The sequence below is a fragment of the Echinops telfairi genome, unplaced genomic scaffold, assembly GCF_000313985.2.
Source record: "Echinops telfairi isolate 266 unplaced genomic scaffold, ASM31398v2 ScPeMD7_7461;HRSCAF=8499, whole genome shotgun sequence".
Classification (NCBI taxonomy): Eukaryota; Metazoa; Chordata; class Mammalia; order Afrosoricida; family Tenrecidae; genus Echinops; species Echinops telfairi.
The window spans coordinates 6557275-6567386 of NW_022111361.1; positions in this window are offsets into that span (position 1 = coordinate 6557275).

A 10112-nucleotide genomic window follows, 5' to 3' on the forward strand; every position below is an offset into this window, starting at 1 on the left:
CAAATGGGCTTTGTGTCTCCACTCCGCACTCCCCGCTCATTCACTATGGTAAGTGTTCTGTTCTGATGATGGTAAGTGTTTTTGTTCTGATGATGCCTGATACCTGATCCCTTTCTTAGGAGACATTATTTGCTTGTTCTTCTGGAAGTCTGTGGTGCTTTCAATATTCTTCAACAGCACCGTCCTTCAAGTGCATCAATTCTTCTGTCTTTCTTGTTGATTGTCCATCTTTCAGAGAGGTTCCTACTCAGCAGTTCTGATATCAGTGCTTCTGGGAGCCGTTTGAACATCAGGATCTTAAAAATTCCCTAGCAGAACTTCCTGCGATGATGGAAGTTGATGTGACATGTTCCTTGGTACCAAAGCCACTACTTTCGGGTGGCTTTGAGCACTTGAAATGTGGCTAGGTCTGATGCAAAACTGAATTTTAATTCATTTAAATTTGAATGTCGATAGTTATAGAAGACTTTGAAACCAGAAAACCTAACTCACTGCCACGGAGTGTATTCCAACTCACAGGAGCCCTATAGGGCAGGGTAGGACTGGCCCTGGCAGTTTCCCAGGCTGTACATCTTTACAGAAGCAGAGAGCCTCATCTTCCTCCCGAGGAGTGGCTGGTAGTTTTGAACTGCTGATCTTGCAGGTACCAGCCCAACTCATTGTAGGGTCTCCCTATGGGACTGCACAACCCTCAAAAAACAACCCTGTCTTGGAAACACTAGGATCTCTGTCAGACCAGCGAAGACAGTGAGACTCAAAGAGCTCAGATAATGTGCTCACAGTTTCCTCCTAGGAAACAGCAGGCGGGGACCAGGAATTGTGTTCTCAGCCAGTTTCTTGGTGGAACTGGTGCACAGGTAGGGCCAAGGCATGGAGTTCAGGTATCTCCCTGCGTTGTCCCATAGGCATGAAGAGAACCCTGTATCGCTGCCAAAGGAACTGAAATGTTGGGAGGCTCTGCCTGGGACATATGGAACCAACAGGCCTCCAATCCCTGAGATCAAGCAGCGTGTCCCTCCAGTGATGCTAAGGGATTCCCGTTAGGCCTTTGGTCCCCCCAATGACAAGGAGTTCCTCAATGACTTTAACTGGGAGGAACGCTGGTTTTAGAATAAGCTGAAACACTCTATTTGTTGGGCCATTCGTATTGCCTAAGCCCTGCACGTGAATTGACTTCACAAGCTCATTACCACGAACACCCTATCATCTGGTCCACTGCAGGTTATCATTGTTCAAAATGGTGCAGTCTACGTGGAATGGGTATTTATCTTGCTTCTGGTTCTGGTACTCATTCATTCATTCATTCATTCACACATATTCATGCATCGCCTCAACTCTGGACACAAGAGATCATTGAACTCCTTGTCCTAAGGAACTGACTGTGGACACATTACTTGGGAACTTGGGATGGGCCTTTCTTTATACGTCTGGGGCTGGAAGGAGAGGGGCTTGGAGTTCGAAGGTAGTCTAGCTGGCAGAGCAGATGGCAGCCCAGTTTTGTCTGTCTAGCCTCACTGATTGTCCAGCGAGCAGTCCTCCATCTTTGGGGGTTTGGGTCACGTAGGCATTTAGAGGATGTGAAGCTGCCTGATTTGCATTCGAGGTCTCTCCGGGAAAAATTAGGACCACACACCATCCCTGTAGTGTAGAGACCAGGGGCAAGTAGAGAGGCATCCTTTAGAAGTAAATACAGAGTGGAAATGGTGGGCCCAACAAGAAAGGCCCCAACCAGCCCAGCGATGCTGCCTTGTGAGGAGATTGCTGAGGAGGAGAACATTCTCAAAAGAGCAGGAGGTCTTCCACGGCCCAGTAGAAAAAGATCACGCCAGTGACAAGGCCAAGTTGGGTGAGTGTGGGAGTCACTAAGACCCCTGCTCACAGGGAAGCCCAGGGGGACTTGTTAGCATGCTGAACAAGTGCGCGTCTGAGGCTGATTTGTCAACACGGAAACACTCTTGCAGAAACAAGCAAGGAGGCCAGGAAACTGACAGGGCCTGAAGTTTTAATGTTTTTTTGTTTTTATTAAGGAAAAAAAAATAGCAAGCTGATAACAATAACTCTGGCCCCCTCAGCCCCTCCTCCTCCAGCTTCCTGTAGGTGACTTGTGAGCTATCAAGAAGGGCTCAGCCTAAGTCCCCAAGTCCCTTGCCCAGTCAGTTCCCTTCGATAGAGAAAGGAACACAGAGCTGTAGCCGTTGGCCACTTTGAGGTGCCCCGGCGTGCTCTGGAGCCCGTGATGGGCTGAATGAGGCAAGGCGCGAGTGAAGACTAGAACCAGCGGCAAGGTGAATGAACTCACTGCCATTGGGTCAGCGCCGACGTAGGGCCACCCTACAGGGCATGGTAGGACAGCCCTTGTTCTGGAGTAGAAAGCTCCCTCTTTCTCCTGAGGAGTGACTGGTGGCTTCGAACTGCTGACCTGGTCGGTAGCAGTCCAGCTCGTAACTCACTGTGCTTCTCAGTTGAATAAAGGGTGGGGGCAGAGTTTACTGTGTAGGCAGAACTGTTTGGGACAGATATTTATCTGAATGACTGGTGCACCGGCCACACAAGAAGGGTGTTAGTGGTGGGCTTGAGGGATCTGTTTTGATCTGTTGGCCATAAGCAATAAAATGTGACCAACAAACAGCCAAGCCCTCCTTATAGGTTAGGTTTGGTCAGAAGAGATCTGGAACCGTGTGAAAGACTAACACCTGTGATAGTCTTGGGGTGCATCCCAAGTCCCCAAGTAATTGCCCATAGTCAGTTCCTTAGGACAGGGAGTTCAGTGATCTCTTGTGTCCAGAGTTGAGACGATGCACGGATGTGTGTGAATGAATGAATGAATGAATGAATGAGTACCAGAACTAGAAGCACAGGAAATACTTAGTCTATGTAGACTGCGCTGTCTTGAACAAAGATTACGAGCATTGGACCAGATGACAGGGTGTGGACAGGATACAGGAAGTGATAGGAATCCTAAGACAAGGTCTTAAAATACCGTCCAGGACCACCCTGGGGTAGCGAGTTGCGGTCCGTGGCAGGGGTCCACCTTCTTTGCCAAGGGTGTGAAGCATCCTCATAGTATCAGAGACCAGACATTTGGAAAACAATCCCAAGGTCTTCTAAGCCCAGGAAGGTAGCAGGGAAATGTGTCTATGTTAGCTGACTGTAGAATCCTCACCATCTCATGGCGACTCTTTTGTTCGCATCCCGCAGTTGAGGACAAATAGCTCTGGGGGAGGGGAGCGGAGGGTGCTCAACGAGGAGGACGGGAGGGAGCGCAGGCAATCAAGGGAGCATTAATGAGTGGGTTCCACCTCTGGGCTGTCAGTTTGTCAGACTGGGGGGTTTGTGTGTTACTAGGCTACTGGAAGGCATGTCACCAATTTTTCAAATACCAGCAGAGTCACCCAGGATGGACAGGTTCCAGTGGAGCTAAGACACATCAGGAAGACAGGCCTAATGATCTACTTCTAAAAATTAGTTAATGAGAACCCCGTGGATCATGAAATACGGCCCGAGACGTCAGCTTGTTTACTTGGTATGTGTCATCAGGAGTGGACAGTTGCTAAAAGACAGCATGTTCGGTGAAGTCTAGGGCCAATGAAAGAGAGGACGAGCCTCATTGTAACGGATTGACACAATGGCTTCATCAGCAGACTCATCTATACCAGCAGTTGTGAAGATGGTGCAGGCCTCGGCTCCGCTTCGGTCTGTGCCACCTAAGGTTTTCAGGACTTGCTGGCAGTTCTAACAGCAACAGCATTGGTTAGGATTCTCAACCTGTGGGTAGCGACCCCTTTGGGGGTCGACTGACCCCTTCACAGGGGTCACCCGATTCATAACAGTAGCAAAATGACAGTGATGAAGTAGCAACGAAAATAATGTTATGGATGGGGGGTCACCACAACACGAGGAACTGTATGAACGGGTCGCGGCATTAGGAAGGTTGAGAACCGCTGGGTTAGAAGCAGGTTGTTCAGAAGGCCGGGGATCTCACAAGGCCAATAATCCCAGGACGGGGTGTCTTCGTCCTCCAGTGCTGTCGTAACAGGAGCACCTCAAGCGGATGGCTTTAACAGACAACCATTTATTTTCTCACAGTTTGGGAGAGTAAAGTCCCAATTTAGGGCCCCAGCTAAGGGAAGTCTTTCTCCCTCCGTTCAGTCGAGGGGAAAGTCTTCGTTGCCTTTCAACCTCTGTGGGCCCGACGTTCCTTGGACACCTTGATGTTACGTGGAATCCATTTTCCCCGGGGGCTGAGGTCCTCAGTGGAGATCACCTGAGTTCAAAGGACACACTTGGCCCCCAGATCTTTTTCCTGGGTGCTAGTGAGGTGCCCTGCCTCTCTGCCCACGCCCCTCTCCCTTGTTGCTCAGGTATGATTCAAGGTGTGACTCAGACAAGGCTGCGACTTCAGTGAGGGTAGGAATGGAGTCAACTTCTCTTGTCGGGCTGCGGTTCAAATATGCTCCCCGGAACTAATTGTGTCCCATTAGAATGTACACCAGGTTGGAATTCACAACCCACAAAATGAAGGATATAACAAAATGGGGGGCAACCACGTAAGACCGGGAATCGGTATCTGGCTAATTCGGCAGGTATTTGGAGAGGACACAATTCAACCCATGACAGCGAGGATCACTGGGGGCCACCTCAGCAAGGGCCCCTCACGCCAGCTTGGCAGAGGGAAGGAAAGCAGGGGCTAACAGGGTGTGTTTGGAAGTGGGGGCAAGCACAAATCTGACCAAGGGGGAGGGACGTTGATAACCCCCTGCGAGGAGAGCTAGACCAAGTACCCAAGTGGTCTTTGATCCCATCATGTGGTGGGGTGACCATAATGGGTGTAACGCTGGGTAACGTGCCAAGGGGAGGATGAATCTAAAGGCGTTCTAGGGATAGCAACCATCAGTGATCTACCAGTGTTCGTGGCTCCTCCCACTGACTGTCTAAACATCATACAGCGAGGGGCCATGCCCACATCCCACTGACAGGTTGAGCGGCTGACTTCTAGAGCCTTACCAATGCCACACAGCTCTCAAATGGAAGCTATGCAACAAGAACCCTACACTTTTGCCTCCAAACCCTATACAGTTTCCAGTGCAAGTGTGTCCTCCTTAACGTAGATAAGCACGTGTTGTGTAAATGATTCTGTCCTCAACAGATCCCTCCTGAGATCCGACTCAGACACAAAGCATAAGAAATAAAAGGCATAAAAAAAGAGTTGAAAGACTTGCCCTCCAGGAGGCCACTACCTTTTGGAGAAGATTAGCTCTATACCCCAAGCATAGAAAAGCATAGAAAACAGGCTCAGGATAGATTACAGTCCTATGAAAAATCTGTCTGCGCCATACTCATTTGGAGACCCAAAGCTTAATAGAAGGTGCGCACTAGAGGAAATTTCAGTCACCCACATCACTTAGCCCGGTTACGAGAAAAATGCTTTGCGCAGATGGATGGCAGAAATGTCTAGGGGAACTGCAGTATCGCCCACGTCCACCAGATGATGCCACCATTCAGTGAAATTCTCCAGAGTTGTGCTCTGGGGTTGCAAGCACAGGCCTGTGGAAGTTTGAGAGGAGGGCGAGAAAGGAGATTTTAACCTGCTTCAGACATTAAGAAAGTGCTTACTGTCATTTGCCCCGGAGTACGTGCCCGTGAGCGAGAGGGGAGAGAAAGAGCAAACGGAGATCGATGGCCTCACATTCAGCGTAAGGAAATGCCTGTGTGTTGAGGCCTTTCTGCTCGCTGGGCCTTGAGCCATTTTTTCACATTGGTAACTTGCAAGGCAGGTGCCTCTGAGATTAATAGACAGCGGCAGAGCGCGGTGTTGGGAGACCAGGACTGGGAGGGAGGGCCACCACCTCAGAGGTAAACTTTTTACTGGCTTAACACATTGGCTCGCACTCTATATATGCAAATATATTCCTGACGGCAAATCTTGATAAACAACAGATTCAGCCCAGTGGAGAAGCCGGTATGGACAGCCTGGTGCAATTACATTCAGCATTAATGAGCTGTGGGCTCCATCCTAATGTGTTGATATTTAGTAATATTTGATCATGAAAGAGAATATAGCCTTTGAAGTCAAAATGTTCTGGTGTTACTGGCTGTTTCTAACCATGAACGTTCATTATTTTGTTTGACAAATTGGCCTGCTTTGGAATATTAAACACCCATTCTTTAGAGGGCGGGGAAGAGGAAAGCAGTCAAGGCTATTGTGCTCCCAGAGAGCATGTTCCAGGAAGCCGGGCCCAAAGCTCTTGCAAGGTTTTAACTGCGCGATCCCCTCTCCAGTAACCAAGCCTCCTTTCTCTGGAGGTGGCCGGGTGTCAGGCTCACGCCTTTGAACCCTCACTTGGGGAGAAGAGAGCCCGTTTGCTTCAGCCCACAGCAGACCTGCCCGCGCCAGCTCCTCGGATTTTGCGTTGTCTTCTTTTTCCATGTCATCAGCCCCACTTCGAGGGTGCAGAAGGAGGGAATTGGATACCAGAGGGCTCAGGCATTGCTAGGCACATCCTTAGGGAAAGCCAGGCTGGGTGGGCTTGGTGACGAGTTTCTGTTGTTTCTCTGTGGCTCCCAGAAGGAATGGAAAATATCCTTCTGGTATTTGTGTGTGTGCGTGCGCGCGTGCGCGCGCGCACATTCTTGTGGGATGCTCAGCTCTGGCAGTGGCCCAAACACAATCTAGATGAAATGATCGATCAGTACTAATTACGGTAGTTAAGAGATATTAAGTAATCACACCTACTTCTCACTTATCAACTGTCTCTGTGGCTAACATTTCACATTTATGACCATCGTTTGTTTTTTTTAAATCTACGATCCAACTGTCTTGCACATGAATGATGTTCATCTGGCAGTGGTGAAGGCCCAGGCGCCAGGGCAAGAGTGACACTAGCCGTGACGCTTGAGCCTATGCGTCAGTTTGACTGGCTTGTGTTCCTCAGGGGTCTGGCAGTTATGGGATAGGGCGGTCCTGCTCTGTGCTGTGATGTAGTCATACTGCCTTGCCCTCTCACAGCAATTTTCACCTGGTCTTTAGACTCTAGCGCTGATGGTGAGGGAGGAATAGGTGTATTGTATTCTGGGCCTTATATGACCTGCGATAGATGCACTGCACTCCCTGGAGTGTGGAAGTGGTTAATTTGACCCCCAGCGGCAAGATAGACCACTTGGGTTCACCCGAGGCACTGCGGGAGAAAGGCTTGGCCACCTGCTGCCCAAAGACCAGCCACTGGAGAGCAGTTCAGTTCCGACGTGCCTGGGTTGCTGTTCGTTGGGATCAACCTGTCGGCCACTGGCTGTGGAAGCCTTATTGAACTCTTCCAGTGGTATGACTTGTATGCTAGCCTCAACCTCTCCCGAGCCCCTTGCTAGCACAGGCTTGCCTTTGTCCAGGTGTCTAGGCTCTTTCCAGTGGCCTGGCGCTATGGGAAGCTCGCATTTCTAACACCAGCGCTGAGCGGTGGCTGCATTAAAGTGAAGCCAATCTCAGTGACGTGGCTCCCACTGCCACGATTGGTTTAGGGATGGACACGGGATGCGGGCCACGGCACGCCTGTGCCTACAGCACCGAACACAGGGGTGCCATTTCTTCTCCCCAAGAGGCATGCTGAAGAGCGGCAGTGATGCTCTTATTTGTCTGGGAGGTGCTGCTCATTTGAAGATGACCCGCATTCTGCATGCTTCTCGGTCAGGTTCTAGGAAGGGCGGCCTCCGTCCTTCCGACAGAGAAGGAAGAGCTGTGGCAACAAGTCCAGGGACCCAGGACAGGTTCAGAGTTAAAGGATCAGGGCGATGGCTGCCTGCAGGGTGGGAGAAGGGTTGCTACCGATCAGACTTCTTCCTTTCTGATCGTTTTCTCTCCCTAGAGCAGCGGTTCTCCACCTTCCTAAGGCCATGACCCTTTCAGATAGCTCCTCATGTGGGGGTGACCCCCAACCATAACACTATTTTTGTTGCTACTTCATCACTGTCATTTTGCTACTGTGATGAATCGGGTGACCCCTGTGAAAGGGTCATTTGACACCCCCAAAGGGGTCACGACCCACAGTCTGAGAACCGCTGCAGCAGGAGATGCCAGACCACACTCATCCTGGAGATCCAGTGAGCCCTCAGGCGAAGACTCACTATGCCCATCTCAGCCCGGGGCTCCGAAACTCACCCTTGGTATCTCAAGGTTCATAGGTGCAAATCCAGACCCAGGATTTTCTCCCTTGTTGAGTCTGAGAGAGGTTAACCGTTGCACTTTCCCTACGGGTTTGAACTGTTTGAGAAAGAGACCAAGATGGTCCTACCAGGTAGACAGTTTGGATCCAGAGTCTAAATGAAACTCCTAACGATGTCCTCTGGCGTTCCAACCCCTCATCACCCAGCCAGGAGCTCCAGGGCTTGTGACCTCCCTCATCCTCATTTTGCTCCCACAGCAGGAGCCAAGAAGTATAGGTAGGTTTGTAGCCGGTCGACTTGGCCTGGACGAACCCCTGTGAATCACTGCACAGAGCACAGGGAGAGCGGGGACACCTGTGTGTGACCTTGTCTGAAAGGGGCAAACCGGCAAGGGCTTGGTGCTCATTTCATTCCCTGGCCCAAATTTCATCACTAAGAGGAATCACTGCTGGCGTGGCGTACGAGGTGAGGAGATCAATTGAAAATCCCTCCAGGGAACAGAAAGGACCCTGATGGGATTCTTTCTCACAGGTTCCAAATCTGGTGCTCTTCTGGAATGGTCCATCTGAGGGACTGACCCATCCTTTGTCTAGTTATGTGAGGTGGAAGCCGATACCCCTCCCCCTCCCAGATCCTGTCCCTGGGGCGCCACCTGCTCCTGTTGACTTGGCCTTCTAACTACCTCTGAGTGCTTTGACTTTACTCTAAGCTGCCATCACTTCTCACCTCGGCTATCTGGTCTCCAACCCACCTTGGGTGTGATTATTTCATTATCATGCATCCTCAACCATGCATCCACCCCAGGCATCGAGTCCAGAACTTGGCACATCCTAGGAGCTTGGTAAATATTTGTTGAAGCGATCAATGAATTTGTGACATGTCTCTGGGTATACAGCCAGGGTGGCAGACAAGTTCTAACTCATGTCCCAGCTCTGATCCGTTGCTAGGGGCTGCCTGAAGCCTTGGGCCTAGAGGGGTTTCAATGTTCAATGCTTCTTCCAAGGGTCAATGGGAAAAGATGCCACATGTGAATATCACTGTCCGCCATGGGTGCAGAAGGCTGCCACTTCTCTACATTGGGCATATGTACCCATTAGTTACTCCATCCTCCCAGCAATGCTTTGATACAGGTCACAAGGTCTCTGCATTAACTACTAACCTCTGCCAGGATCCCATTTGGCAGATCAGACATTGAGGCTCAGAAAGGTTAAGCGGTTTGCCTAAGGTCACACAGTTAGTAAGTGGGGAAACTGGGCTTCCAAGCCAGACAGCCTGGCTTTATCCTTGTAGTGACCTGCCCTTTGTCCAGGGGCAAGCCTTTCATCGTGGGAGGTGCGCTCTAAGGGCAGGCTGTCTGCCAGCCGCAGGCACAGACTACAAGACAGAGCCCTCTTTTCAGGAGGAGAGAGCAAGGTCCGGGTTGGGCCCAGAGGAAGGGCGACAGGATGGTTTGTCAGAGAACTTGGATGAGTTTCTTGTACTAGGGAGACTTCAAAAAGTTCATGGGAAAATGGAAGGAAGAGGTAATAGAATTTTTTCTCGAATGTTTTGAAACCCCTTTGTTTCTCTTCTTCCTCCGGCCCATGGTTGAAAATGTCCAGTCACCACAGAGGAACCAAGGAAGCTGGCAGGGTCAGTCCAGCTCGGCTTCTCAGGTACTCCAGAAACTGTACCCGAAAAGGCTCCGTGAAAGGTGGTTCTGGGAGGTTGGAGAGTGTTACTAAACAGGGTGATCTCAGTTTAATTCCTACATTTTTAGGACACTGACATATACTCTAGCCAGTACTATGGGTTCCCTAAGCGAATTCACCCTGCAATTTACCTCGATAAGCGGAGGCTGGTACTGTGTCCAGGGGCGCTCTCCCTAGAACTCCAGAATCAATCAGGGTGCTGCACGTTTATGTTCCCAGGAGCCAACTGCAACCAAAGACGGCCCAAAGTTGGGTTGATAGAAGCCA